This window comes from Solanum dulcamara, chromosome 11 (genome assembly GCF_947179165.1).
Source record: "Solanum dulcamara chromosome 11, daSolDulc1.2, whole genome shotgun sequence".
Taxonomy (NCBI): Eukaryota; Viridiplantae; Streptophyta; class Magnoliopsida; order Solanales; family Solanaceae; genus Solanum; species Solanum dulcamara.
Genome location: NC_077247.1, coordinates 29,103,586 through 29,119,191, shown reverse-complemented (window position 1 = coordinate 29,119,191; position 15,606 = coordinate 29,103,586). Strand labels below are relative to the sequence as shown.

At 33.9% G+C, this 15,606-nt stretch overlaps 1 long non-coding RNA gene across 3 annotated transcripts; it reads left to right on the top strand.

The window, feature by feature from the left end:
* On the top strand, window positions 1-12,014 carry LOC129875248 (uncharacterized). Of its 3 annotated transcripts, XR_008763114.1 has the most exons (5): window positions 1-1,824; window positions 5,315-5,702; window positions 5,948-6,029; window positions 6,991-7,866; window positions 11,308-12,014. It is a non-coding gene; the product is annotated as an uncharacterized LOC129875248 (long non-coding RNA). The 3 variants fall into 3 exon arrangements; XR_008763115.1 differs by lacking the exon at window positions 1-1,824 and having other exon boundaries at window positions 2,668-5,702; window positions 7,710-7,866; XR_008763113.1 differs by lacking the exon at window positions 1-1,824 and having other exon boundaries at window positions 2,668-5,702.
* Window positions 12,015-15,606: the final 3,592 nt, after the last annotated feature.

Genomic DNA, 15,606 nt, shown 5'->3' with positions numbered 1-15,606 from the left:
TGATGAACGGCTGAGATCGCACTTCCTATTTCTAATTACAAGAAGACCCAAAACCCTAAAACATTTCTTCTTGAGGTCTTCTTCTCCAAAGAGAAGAAGAGAAGCCGCAGCAGCCTCCAACATCGGCGCGCAGCAACTGCAACGGCGAGCCACTGACGGCGAGCTGCAGCAGCTTCTCCAGTAGCTCCACGACGCGACTTCAGCGAGCTCAAGGCGACGACGTGCAGCTCCATCAGCAACCAGTGAGCCAGCAGCAACAACGAACGACACCAACAAACAGCTCGCAGCTCTTTCTCCACGCAGCAGCCACAGCGACGTCTCCGACGAGATGCTATTCGGAGAAAATTGTCGCTCCATCAGAGAGCCATGAAGAGGACCAAACGCCGGCCAACAGTCACAAATGATAAGGAAAATCGACATGATTTGAGGCTGATTCGGTAAGAATATGGGTTTCTTGAGGTCAAAATATTTATGGGTAAGAACGGATCTTTATAGATCCGTCTCTAGTATGAGCTTCCTAACCCTCATTTTTTTTTTAAAACTCTTTGATGAATTGACTCTCACACTTGTTTGTTGTTTGGAATGATTCGTATGTGAATTCTTGGCTTAACATCGATCTTCCGCTTGACTCATTTCGTTGATATTCTATTATCATTTTAGCTCCAAATAATTTTGTTTGAATATAGTGTCTTCTCTGTGGATGTCCATATATCTTTAGCTTTGTCAAAATCATTGGCATCTCGAGTCAATTTGAAGATTAATCATTTTGTATAGGTTTGGTGGCTTCTAATCTGATTATCCTCCTTAATTAGTCTGAAAAGAATTCTCTCTTTCTAGTTTCGATTCCATTTTCTATGCCGAATGACTTAGTTAATAAATCTATTTGAATATGATTCGTAACAATTTGTTTGTTATTCCTTTGGATTTTAAGCGTTAAGACGGTGTTACATTCTCCATTTTTTGCAAACTCATCCTATTTTGATTCTAAAAATAAAAATATGAATGAATCCTGCTAGAACTTGGTTATTTTGGGTTGACTTTGATATATAGTTGATTATTTCTCCTTGAATTTACAACTTGTGTATTTAGCTTGATTATGGTTTAATTTAGTAGTTGGATTTACAAATCTTTTAACATCTTTGGTGTTCTCCTATTCTTGTTAATTATTCATTATATTTGGAAATTCAAGCATAATTGACCGATTCACATCAAAATATTGCTTGCCTTGGATATTACTTCACTTTTACCAGATTTAGTCTCCTTATCATAATTAATCTTGTCTCCTTTATTTGATTTGAGATAAAGTTAATACCCACAACTTTAGATAAAGTAGTACTCCACTACTTTAAATAAAGTTATTCCTTTTAACTTTTTAAAAGCATCTTTTTTTTTAAAAAAAAGGTTAGTCCTTTTTAACTTTTTAAAGCATCTTTTAAAAGATTTCAGAGACAAATCTTGAAAAGTGGTTTATTTTTGTCTAACTTAGTGGAAAATTTTGAATTAAAGGGATTTGGACAGTTGTCTCTCTTGAGGGAGATGGTCTTTTACCCGTCTATATAAAGACAGAGATTACACACACAGAAGACGGACCAGAGTAAGGAGAAAGCTAAGAAAGAAAGAAAATATTTTTTACTTGATAGAAAAATCTCAAACGAAAAAAAAGGGAGAGAGTTGAAAGAAAAAGAAGAAGAAAACATTTTACTTTACAAGTTAAAAATCTCAAACAGAAAACAAAAAGAAAGTTCCTTGTACACTTGATATTCTATTTCTAGCATTGAGCATTGGTTTTTAGATTTGGATTTCCTTTATAACTAAAGCATCCAGGTTAGTCCTAACCTCTCTTCATATACTAGTTTTTATTATTTTTAAAACACTTTGCCTTGTTTGTTTATTCTATTGAAATATAATAATCATTATGATGTATCTCTATATTATTCGCATACTTCTCTATATCTTCTTCATAGTTTAGCAGGATTTGAACTTCAGAGTTTGAGACGCGAAGCTTCCGCTTGGGTCGGAGAAGCTACTACATTTCACATCTTTGTCTACTCATATTATTTCTATTTACTTTTCTTTATTTTTGTTAGGTTGTAATAATTTGTAAATACTATATAATGAAATTATTTGGGGACTGCCTAAGGGGGGAGGGGAACTAACGTGCTACTTGTTTATTTTACTTTGTCATAATTTGTGTATTTGCTTATAAGTGTTGATTGATTGATCGTAGTTATTAAAGCAATGTAGTTACCTAACTCTTAGACTAAAATCTAAGTTTGGGTTTGAATATCGTTTCTATAGGTATTTGTCTAGTTAATTGGAAAAATCGCCTAAAGTTACTATACCAATGATTTAAAATCACCAACTCACGTTATTAAATAAATGGCTTAAATAATCAAGTTTACAGTAGACTATGTATTTTTTTCTAAAATCATGCATGTTGGATTTACTTAATATTTCAATATACTAAATTCATACAAGAAGATCATATCCGCACGATTAAATAAAGTATTTGCAGTCTTTAGATAGAATAATACTTTTAAGTTTAATAAACATTTTCAAATTTTTATAGAAACCATGTTTATAAGACTTAATAATAATTTCAACATGTCAATATATATATATATATATACATATTTTAAGAATGTTGTTTTATGTAGAAATCATGCTTATAGATTAAAATTATCTTTGTCGTTTAAAATCATGTCTTAGTTAGTGTGATGTTATACATTTTTAACAATTTAGAAATCATGCTAATACGATGTAACCACTAATTCTCGACATACCATTTCGTATAGAAATCATGCTCCTATGATTTTATAATTTTAATATATCATTTCTGTATATATTTTAATTAATATTTTAACATACCATATTAGGTAGACATCATATTCATAGGATTTATAAGTTTTAATATATCATGTCCACATATACTTTAAGTAATGTTCTTAACATATTAATAATATAGAAATCACACTCATATGATCTTAATAATTATTTGTCATATTATTCTTACATTGAAATCACGCCCATAACTTTCGATAAATCTTGTTATATTATTTTTAATAATCTTTCGACTTACTATCAATTAGAAATCTTGTTTATATGATGTTATAAATACATTAGTTAATAACTAAAATCATTAAAATGTGCTTTTATTTATCAAATTAATCGTAAATATTCATGTCGAGTAATTAAACTTTACCTTTATGTCATCTTACCTTAGTATTCGTACACTTTTAATATTTATTTTGACTTTCACAACCTATGTTTGTTTTCAATCATGTTAATTAATTAATATAGAGGCTTATTTGAGATTTTACGTGCTCAATGTCGTCCTACTTGTTTTGTTTGACGATGTGTCTAATTAAGAAACTTATATTTTCTTTAGTCTAATACCTGTCCTAATAGTACGTCCAATGCCTCTTGGATATTAAGTTGGGACGCTAGACACCTTTTAAGACGCTAGTTTTTAATATTCCTTTTAGATCGCTTTAGGATTGAATTAACAAACAAATCTAGGAGGGGTAGGGGTAGATAGGCCCTTCGGAAATGATGGAGATCGACCCGAGCAGAAAACGACAAAATACTATATTTTGTCTTCCGATTAATAAGCCGGCGCTGATCCGAAGAACATGAGTACATAAATATTTCTACACTATTTTAAATACTTTTGTTTGTATATTATTTGGGGTAGTTTATTTATTATTTCGTTTGCCTTTTGCTATTATTTAATTAATTGATAATATTTATTTATCCTGTGTTAGTTCTAATATTAATTGTTTAATTTAACTTAATTAAATCCCTAAAGAGATACCATTTTTGTTTTCATCATTTTTCCTTTATTTAATCATTTTACTAAGTCAAACATTCTTATAAACTATCTTAAATATTTTAAAATTTATATTTTTCTCAAAATTGTTTAATACTTTAATTATTGTTAAAACACATTTTCCCAAAGTTAGTCAAATAATTTTCAAATCGTTGGACAACCGCATGTTAGCGGCTATTTTAAGTGCTAAAACCTTCTTAAAATAGTAATATGAATGTCGTACATTTTTCTCTGAATTTTTAAGACTTAAATCTGTTAGGGTCTTTTAAATTAAGTTTTCTTAATTTCTTTTAAAAATTAAGTGGCGACTCTTTTTTTTACTAAAATTGATTTTTTCTTATAAAGATGAAATTAATTTTAAACCACGCCCATTTTTCGATATAACAGAGAAGATTTGTGAGCCTGACAGTCATGTATGCAACCGTCATGAATGGGCTTAGTAAAAGGGGTCATACTCAAAAAACTTTAAGTTTGCTCCGTTTAATGGAACAGGGAAACACTAAGACCAACATATATATATCTACATCATTGTTATAGATTCCTTTTGCAAAGATAGAAACTTGGATGCTGCTATCACTCTTTTGAATGAGATGAAGCAGAGAGGTATTTCTCCAAACATAGTCGCATGTAGTTCATTAATTGATGGTTTGTGTAAGCTTGGTCAGTGGGAAATGGTTAAGACTTTGTTCTCTGAGATGGTGAACCATAATATTTATCCAAATGTGCACATCTTCAATATTCTAACAGATGGCCTATGCAAAGAAGGGAAAGTAGAAGATGCCGAGGAAATAATGAAACACATGGTTGAAAAAGGTGTAGAGCCTAATATAATCACATACAATGCAATAATGGATGGATATTGTTTGCGTGGTCAACTAGATAGAGAAAGGAGAACTTTTTGATATAGTGATAGAGAAGGGCATTGAGTCTGACATTTTTAGTTATAACATACTAATAAATGGATACTGTAAGAAAAAGAAACTCGCCAAGGCCATGCAATTGCTTGGTAAAATTTCTCAAAAGGGATCAAAGCCTGATACTTTTACCTACAATACTATCTTGCAAGGTCTGTTTGAAGTTGGAAGAACTGGTGATGCAAAACAAATTTACGCTGAGATGCTATCTGCAGGGACCATGCCTGATATATACGGTCATGTCACTTTTCTCAATGGTTATTTTAAGTACGGACTTGTTGAAGAAGCTATGTCACTCTTTAATAAGTTAGAAAGAAGCAGAGAATATACTAATAATACATTTTATAGTGTTGTCATTAACGGATTGTGCAAAACTGGTAAACTTAACGAAGCACATGCTGTTTTCAAGAAGCTTTCTTTCATTGGATTGCTCCCGGATGTGAGAACATACACTGTAATGATAAATGGATTTTGTCTTGAAGGGTTCTTTGATGAAGCTAAAGATCTTCTAAGAAAAATGGAAGACAACGGTTGTTCTCCAAACAATGTCACTTATAATGTTATTTTGCAGGGATTTCTCAGGTGCAACAAAATTAGTGAAATGACATCTTTTATGAAGGAAATGGCTGGAAGGGGCTTCTCATTTGATGCAACTACATTTGGTTTTTGGTAAACATTGTAAGGGAGAATCCTTCTGTCCTTGACATGATACTAGAGCTTCACTCGAAAAATAAGAAGTGAATATTTCTTTTGTTTGATTTATCCGGCTACGCTATCACTGTGATACAATTTCCTTTTTTTTTAATCCCTGCAAAAGAAATGACACCCAATGCATTTGCCAAATGTGATGGCAATTGGAACATTGCTTGAGCTTTCCAGACAACCTTTTGAGGAGGTACATCAGTTTTGATGTGAGAAAAAATGGAGACCATATAGATTTTCTTAAAAAAGAAATAATGGTAAGTTCCCTTTTGTGTACACATTTTATAAGTCTAGTAATATCATTTTCAGTGCTATTTGGTATCTTTAGAATTCAGAAACATCAAAATATTCATGTTTCTGAGTAAACCCTCCCAAAGAAAAAAATATCTATTATTTCTTCTTTTGCCGATTTAACCAGCATTGCTTGTAATTGTCTTTCATCTTCTAGGTTTACCCTTTTTAATGTTTTCACATTATTTAGTGTATGTTAATTTATCTGCAGGTTGATGCAGGGCAAGTTGCTAGTACCGGAATGGTTGCACCGAGTTACAACAAGCTTTTATTATGATTACATCCTTCAGCAGGTAACCATTTGTTGTAATTTTTTCCGAAAATCTAACTTGATTTCTTGCAGGCTAGTGTTGGTCTTGACACTTTTACTATGTGCATTTCCAGTAGTTTTGCAGTTTTTTTGTTGGCTTGGAAATCGTTTTTCCTAGTTTCTAACTTGGTGATCTGATCTTGTGTAACTGTAATATTAGCTACAACTGTGCACAATCTAGTGAAAAATGAAAGCTCCAAGTTTAAGGCAGATAATTGTGGCTCTTTTGTAGGGAATCATATCTTTTTTTTTAAACTTGTAGTGAATCATATCTCTGTGTGTGTTTCTATGAAATGACTAAAGAGCTGGTATAAATGGCATCAAGATGACGCAGGTTATATAGTTACAAAAGTAGTGAGATTGTATGCTCATTGATAAGTGTCCTATGCAATGACTAAAGAGCTTACAAAGTTCAAAAGGTTGACATTAGAGTCTAAGGGGGATAACTTATCCCAACTATATAAATTTAAAAAGACAATTGGTCTTAAGCTGTTGGATTGAAGTTGATATTTCATCAAAGCACCTTTTGTTTCTCTCCGTCCATACACACCAAAAAATACAAGTAGGGAGCATTTTCCAAACTTGTCTAATGGATATATCATCTTTCTAAGAGTTCCAACTAATGTAGGCATCCTTCCTAGACCCCACTTGTGCTTGTGAGATTACACTAGGCATGTTATTGTTATTGGATAACTGTAAGCATCCTTCCTAGATCCCACTTGTGAGATTACACTGCTGTCCTTTCTCTTTTTTGAGAAATGCAGAATTTGGGTATCCCAATTAATGTTTTCATATTGAATATCGTGATTAATAGTTATTGTCTGATGCGTCGTTCTAATTGTGCATTTCGGTGTTAACCATTTACTTGAAGAGTGACATTCCATTTACTGCCGACTGCCGTCACCTTTAACACCTTATTAAGAGGAATCTTTGCTGAAAATAAGGTTAAAGATGCAGTTGAATTGTTCAAAAAATTGGTGAGAGAGAAGATTTGTGAGCCTAATGAAGTCATGTATTCAACCGTCATGAATGGGCTTAGCAAAAGGGGCCATACTGACAAGACTTTAAGTTTGCTCCGGTTAATGGAACAAGGGAACACTAAGCCTAGCATAGTTAACTACAACATTGTCATAGATGCCCTATGCAAAGATGGAAACTTAGATGCTGTTATCAACCTTTTGAACGAGATGAAGCAGAAAGGCATACCTCCAGATGTAGTCAGATATAATTCAATAATTGATGGTTTGTGTAGGATTGGTCAGTCGGAAAAGGTTAAGATTATGTTCTCTGAGATGGTGAACTATAATATTTATCCAAATGTGCACTCCTTCACCATACTAATAGATGGACTATGCAAAGAAAGGAAAGTTGAAGATGCCGAGGAAGTAATGAAACACATGGTCGAAAAGGGTGTAGAGCCTGATATAATCACCTACAGTGCGATAATGGACGGGTATTGTTTGCGTGGTCAACTAGATAGAGCGAGGAGAATTTTGATATCTTGATATAGACAAGGGCATTGAGCTTAACATTTTTAGCTTTAATATGCTAATAAATGGATACTGTAAGAAAAAGCAACTTGCCGAGGCCATGCAATTTTTTGGTAAAATTTCTCAAAAGGGATCAAAACTTGTTACTGTTGCCCACAATATTGTCTTGCAAGGTCTGTTTGAAGCTGGAAGAATTGATGTTGCCAAATCAATTTATGCCGAGATGCTATCTGCGGGGCCCATACCTGATTTATACACTCATCACACTTTGCTCAATGGTTATTTTATGTATGGACTTGTTGAAGAAGCTTTGTCAGGCTTATCGAGGAGGTACATCACTTTTGATATTTTGTTAGTTTTTCCACTATTCTTTATCTTGGAAATCAGATATTTCTGCTCTCATGATATGATAAATAGTGTGAGTTTTCCTTATGTGTACACATTATAAGTTTAGGAATATCTATTTCCAGTGCTATTTATTTATCTTCATGTATTGTCATTTTCTATCTATTTGAGAATAAATAATAACCTCCTGCAACATATTGAGGAGTGGGCAGCAGCATATATCAGATAGGTATTTATTATGGGACAATTTCCTATATATACAATAAACTAATTAGTTTACAACAAATATAACCATGTTTTATTACACAAAAAATAGTCAAAATCATAGGCAATATACAATGACTATACAATATAGGTTGCCAAAAGTCATAGAAAGTATACATATATAGATTACTTATACATGAGCTATACACTGAATATATATTATGATACATTCTATACATGAATATACACCGAATGTCCAATTTTTTGGTAATTAAAATGACCGAATGACCATCTACTGTAATTATCCCTTTTATTATATGATGTCAATTTTGCTTATGTGTGGGTTTGCAAAACAGGTTCATCACGGTCACGAGTGAAACTGAAGTTTTGAAAGCAAAGAAACTGATGATAGGATCTACTTTCTGCTTCATTTCTTTTTGATGCCCTTTTTAGGGTATTTGCTTCACACCCAAGAAGATAAGCTTAAATACATTACGACATGTTAAGAGTAATTTAAATGTGGAAATCCACCAAGTTCTTTTATTATGAGTAGTTGACATAGTTTTTGACAATAAAGAATTTTATCATTTGTATATCCTCGGGGTATTCAGTTTGTTGAAATGAACCGAGGGAACTTATCATCGTCTCAGCTTCCTGTACGTTTTCGTTCTTACATCTATATCTTACAAATATTCCCTTTTACGCCTTCAAAATAATAATTGCTGTTACCAACGCACCAAAGTGTCCAGTCGCTATTTGATGTCCCACCCTTTTCCAACTCAGCAGCAGTTCTTTCCAAGTTTCTGACATGCGTCATTTCAGTTCAAATAAATTCAGAAACATGTACCAAATGTGAGCTGTAAACTTGCAATGTATGACTATGAGTTCCTTGCATCTTCATAACCTTCTTCACATAGGATACACCTGTTGCAGACTATCATTATATGCCTTTCCTTTGTAAGTTGTGTTGATTCAAACATATATGATGTGACGAAACAAAGCTCCTTTCAAGCCTTTTCACTGTCACTACATATTTTCAAAGGTATGTTCTATACTTTTATCCTTGTGGAGACTAATACACTTTTACTGCTCCACAGTGATTAGCTGCAAAGCTGAAAATCGTGGGAAATTGCTCCTTGAGTGGTCTGTTCCATATCCGTCCGTCTTGCCTGAATAGGATTTTTCTACTATCTCCTAGTTTAATGTGAATTATGAGGAACCATTGTGATCCAGAAGTTTCCCATCCCATATTTTTACACGTTCAATTCTTCCTCTTTGCAGAACTTCATAAGAAGACTGATATTGTGTATCCTAAGGCTTCTTATTCCAAGTCCAAGTCATTTAATAAATATTCGTAATGACTTGGACTTGTAAATCAAACAGCAAATTTTATTGGCATAAAACTGGGCCGAGATATATCCTAGTAGATCCTGCTTTTGTTTTTTGAGGCGTAAGATAGCGTACATAGAGTGTAGATCTGCTCTTAGTTAGCTCAGATTAACACATCTTCCTAAGACTAACGTAGAATTGAGTGATGATTTTTTTCTTATATTGTCTAGTATGAAATTCTATTGTATTGGAGCTCATTTCCCAATCAGTGTACTTACAGTTAGTCAGATTGTCTTACCTGGAGGGTTGATGTTGTAATCTAGAACACTGAATTCTGAGAATAGCTTCTTTCTATGGAAGCAAATCGAAGCTAAACTTTCCTTTGAAACTGATGTGTCAACGTATCTGCTCTCTGTAATTCTTTCATACAGTTTAGTGGTGTTATTTAAGATTTGAGTCTTAACTATGCTTTTGTGACAATCTTTCTGTCGTTGTCATTTTCCATCATTGTAGTTCTGTTATCTTAAGATGCTTTGACATCTGACTTTAAACTTTGGAGGAATATCAGCGAACGAATTGGTGACATCTGACTTTAAACTTTGACATCTGGCTCACATTATTTGTCTACCTTTAGTGAATGCCAACTAGTTTCTGTCCACTAATTTCTGATAAATTGCTTCAACCTTTTTTCCATCAATTAGGCTATAATTACATATAATCAAACTAATGACATTCTAGTGAAAGTACTCTACAGCTTTCAACACATCATTCCAACATTTTTTTATTAAAAGCCGTGGTGAAGCCTTCTGGACCAGTGCCTTTTCCCCTGCACATCTGCTAACAACTTTCAATTATTTCTGCCTCTTTGAAAGGTCTTTCAGTCCATTCAATCTCTTCGTCGTTTAGTCATGGTAAGTTATCATACTTCCATGTTTGTCTCCATTCTTCTCGATAGAGGGCCTTGTAAAAATTGGTCCTATCCCCTTGGTGCAATCAAGGGCTTCTAGATTTGTCTCCATGAAATTTCCTCACGAACTAACTGTGTGGTTGAAAGAGTGTTGTCTTCTGCTTCTTTGTCCAACAACATTAACTTATGCATGGCTCTGATTTTCTCCTCTAGATATTTCTAAAGACTTTTATGTTCATAAATAACTCTTTCAAGTCTGTTTCCGCCCTTTATTGCTGTTTGTACTACCTTCATAGTTTATATGAAGGTCAAGTTTCTTTAGTTCATTCCTCCTCTTTTTTTTTTAGTTTATTAGCTTCTCAAGTTATCAGACCTGCCCCTTTCCATTCTGACTCAGTTCTTTCTCAAACCCAATACATTTGACTCCTGGTATTTTGCCGACCCTTGTTGAGTTTCTTCTTATGCTGAGTGTATTCGTCTGCTCTTTTGAAGATCATTCTTGCACAGAAAATTCCCCTTCTTGCCAAGTTAATGAGGATTTGGCAAGAAAGGGAATACTTCTAAGCAAATGACTTGGACTTGTGGCTCGGGTGTCAGTTGGGCCGGACCTTCAAGTAAAAGGCTATATTTATGTTTATATTTATCTACTTAGTATTTATTTCTAAGACATGTTTTAGCTTTATTGTAACATTATTTTGAAGTTTATGTTTTGAATTCTAATTGTAATACGTGTTACCTTTTCTAAATAGCCTTCTCAACCTCTAGAAATTACTCCTTCCTTGAAAGTGACTTATCAATTTGCAGTGCACGTTTAACGTTCTGGCTTTATCATTTCTTAAAGAAACTTTTATGTATTCTTCTAAATAGTATGCATTTAATATTTCTTCAAGAACACAACTTTTTCACGCTTCAAAGCTTTCTTTCAACTCTGACTTCCTATTTTTTTGACACATGTTACTTGCCACACATTCCCGGTATTTCATCAGACTGATGTTATAGAGATGGTGTCCATCAGAGATGTTGTCTCTACTGTTGCAAGTGAGCATATGGATGAGCTGAACCATTTGAAATTTTGAATGCTTACATACAAGGAGGAGGATGGTAAATACATGGTTCAAGTGCTTAATCCTATAGATATTTGCATGCTTGGTTCTTTTAGTATTGGTATGTGCCTTTTAAGATGTGGCCTACTGCATATTTTCCCAGTTTCATGTGCCTTATAATATGATGAGAGATGTTATGCGACAACTTATGGAGGTAGGTTTATCTCGTTAAGTTCACAACTAAGGAGCTGTTAGCTGCTGAGGGTTGAAAAGTCCCACTTTAAGTTGGTTGCAACAAATGCGGAGCCGGAATTTAGAGTTTATGGGTTTTGAACTCACCATTGAACTAATAATCGTCACAGTTACTGGGTTCACTCATCCGAACGTGAAACTAACACCCTCCCTTCACCTCTGAGTTGCAACTCGCAAATTGAACGACCCAAAGATTCATGTTTGAAGAATTGGACAACATTGGAGATGAAGCCTTGTTCTTGTGTGACCAGTTTTGTATACTATATGAACTAAATTTTATGATTGGAATCATCAGGAAGTCAATACATGATGGATCTCATACTCTATTATGATTGTAACAACATGCAACCAATGTTATAAATTTCTGCTTCAAGAGTTATTACTTCTCATCCGTTTCATTTTATGTGTCTTAATTTAACTAATCACATTGTTTCTTCTATTACCAATGGTATGAAATTCGCATCTTCTGTTCAAACTTCGTTGAAAATATTGGCTTAATCTTGTAACTGATTTTTTGTGTGAAATGAAAAGAGTTGAGTGACTTTACTGTTACAAACTAAAGACGTGAGCTTACTTGAATTCTAAAACTTTCTTTCATCCAACGTTGCATTTTTTTCTTTTGAAGAAATTATTTCAATATAAGTTTACCAACGTTGTATAAAATCTTTGGCAGCCAAACTTACTTTAACACTTTAATTTTATGAGTGTTTATTTACTCCCTATCTTAAATAAAGTGAATAAATCCCTAAAAATATAATATCAATCTCACAATGGCAAGTGCATTACACACGTGTCATGTCATTGCCGCATTAGCACCACGTCATTGTCATATCAGCATGCCAAAAATTATTTAAATTAAAAAAAAATTTCTTCCCTCTCTCTTCTTCCATGGATGCACCACCCTCCACCTCCATTAATGCCCTTCTAGTCTTTGTTTAATCATCTTTAATTTTCATTAATGACCTCTATATTTTCAACCTCAATTTTTTCTAACAATATTTCACCAATTTCTTTTGAGAGAACTCTCTTATGCATTTTTCTAACAGTATCCATTGATGTGAGATTACAACAATATGGATCCTCTATTAAATTTCTTATCAATTTCTTTCAAAAAAATGGATCCTCCAACAATATGGAACCTTCAAAAAAAAATAAAAAAATACAATCCCCTTTATCAATACTTTAATCTCTCCAAACCCCTTTAATTTTCATGAAATAAGATATTAAAATCTTAAAATATGTTAATGTGATTATTTTGTTTTGACAGAAATCTCAATTTTAATAGAGCAAAGTTTGGTGATTTTACTCAATTTCCATTAATAATTTTACCCTCTTTAGTTTCTTTAGATTAAAAAAAATGAAAATGAAGATTAAGATGCAAAAAAGGTAAGATGAGGTTGGAAGATTCGAAGAAGGAGAAAGGAGGTGGAATGATCGGTTCAAAAGAGGAGAAAGGGGTTGGGGTTGGGGCGGGCAGCTGGAAAAGGGAGAAAGGGTGAAGATTTGCAAAATAAGAAAGGGGATGGGAGGGGGGAGGTGCGGGGTGGGTGGGTTTGGAGAAAATGAAAGGAGGTGGGTCAGGTGTTTTTTAAAATTTTTATTATTATATAGACATATATCAGTAAGATGACTTTAAAAAAAAAGTACGTGCCTTTATATTTTTGTTATGCCACATTAGTGTTGGGGGCGATACTTATTTCACTCCAATTAAAATTAAGAGGTAAATAATTACCCGTAAAGTTAAGGTGCTAAAATAAATTTGGCTGTCAAATTCAAGGGAGATTTTATGTATTTATATATATATATATAGCGTGTGTTCGGTATAAGAAAAATATCTTTCAATTTTCTTATGTTTGTGTAGTTGGTCAAAATAAAATTAATTTTTTTTTTTTAGGAAATCAAGCCCGTTAAAAATGAGGAAGTAACTTCTCTAGTAGAAGAATGGAAAACAAATTTCCCCAATAATATCCCAAATTAATTGTGTTTGTTCTCCATCCTCCAACACACCTATATTCACCATGTAACCCTTTCTCCACCACCCCTACCCCTGCCCCCACCTCTCATATTAAAAGTTCATCATCTTAAAATCATAAAATGTTATAGCGAACAGTACAATAGTATATTTGTTACTCCACTTCACACGTATTTGACCATGAATTTCTTTTAATTTCTTTTCCAGAGTTGAATTTCGGAAAACATCATTTGACCATAAAATTATGGAATTTAACATTCAAAATTTTCAAGAATTTGAAAACAACAAAAATGTGTCTTCACTCCAAATTATTTACAAAAAAATAAAAAAAATAACTCTAATTTATTTTCACGGACAAACATAACTTTTTAAAATATTACTTTTTTTGTTTACTTTGAAAGTGACACTTCACTCCTAACCCTGTAAGACCCCAGAATTTGAAAAGTCAGAAAACGATGATCAAAAGATGAATTCTTCGAAAATCTCAGATTTTTGCACCAGGTGATGACCATGAAGGCCATCACGGGCCATGGTGTGCCACCGTGGTGGTCATTCAGGGACTCAGTCCTGCAGGATGAGGTCCACTACAAGGATCCATGGTCTGTGGTGAGCACCACGAGCCATGGTGCCCTCTGTGGTGACCCTTCCCTCAAGTCCCTCACAAACTATTCCAAGTCTAGGACCAATATCGAACCACCACGGGCCCTGTAGCCCTTCACGGACCATGGTGGGTTCCATGGTGGTCGACCCTGCAGACCACCCTGCAGGTCCTGTATTACGATCCACTTTCACGGACCATATTTCATCTTCACGAACCGTCATGGTCTCCGTGAAGGAAGTCCTGAAACTTTCTACAAACTCCAAAATTTCTAGTTCAAGGCAACCACCACGGACCGTGGTGCCCTTCACGGGCCATGGTGGGTCTCGTGGTGGGCAGACTCCCCAATACCCTTTGTTAGAATCTTCTAAGTCTAGCTTCACGGAGGGGACCACAAACTGTATTTCCCTCCACAGTCCATGGTGATGGTCCGTTATGGGTCTCGAATTCATTTTTAATGAGGGTTATTTTAGTCTTTTCCCTATATCTCATTGATGTGTGTGGACATTTTTGGGACTAGATTCATTATGTAATTATCCTAAATACTCCTAAGTCCATTCTTTTCCCTCATTAACTCCCAACCAACTTTAAGACTTCTCTCTCAGGGTTCCTTCAAAGTTCACCTTCTTCATTAAGGTTTTTGGCTAGGGTTTCTTCAAAAAACAAGTCTCCAAGCTTGATTTCTTTCAAGGTATGTGGGACTTAATCTATGGGTACCTTTCACCCATGGAATCCCAACGAATTTTTCTCAATTCTCTTATGATTTCTTTAATTAAAAGCCCTAATTTCATGATTTACATTGGGTCTTCTCAATTATGATATCTTTCAATATTATTAGCCTAATTATGCAAATTTACATCTTGATGCATGTTCTCAAGTAGAATTTCAATGACCCATGACATATGCTAGTTTCAAGCATGATTTATGAGATGTGATCATGATTTTCAAGTTATATTTTTAGGAAAGCTTTATGCTATCAATTTAAGATGCTTTATGCAAGGAAGTTATGAATGATATTTGTATGATGCTTCAAGCAAAGTTAAAGATTGGGCAAGTTAAATCCCTAAAAATATTTATGATTAAAGATATGTAATGATGGATGACCTACACCCACATTGCATGCGTTATATGAAAGATGAGCTAATCTTATATTTTATTATGATGATGCTAGATGAGCTATTCTTATTATGTTTTATAAAGTTGGATTGATAGGAAGTTACTATCTTTCCCTATGATGTCTATTATTATATTTTATGAGTGTCGTTGGGATATTGACTAAGCACCAAGAGGACATTTAGGTGGGGTTCGGTCCGGTAAAGCAGTTAGTTATCCAAGAAAATCCTAGTAAAAACCTTTAGTATCAAACTACGTTGTCCGCGTAGGTTTACATATGCCAATATGGTAAAGCTAGTGGATCTAC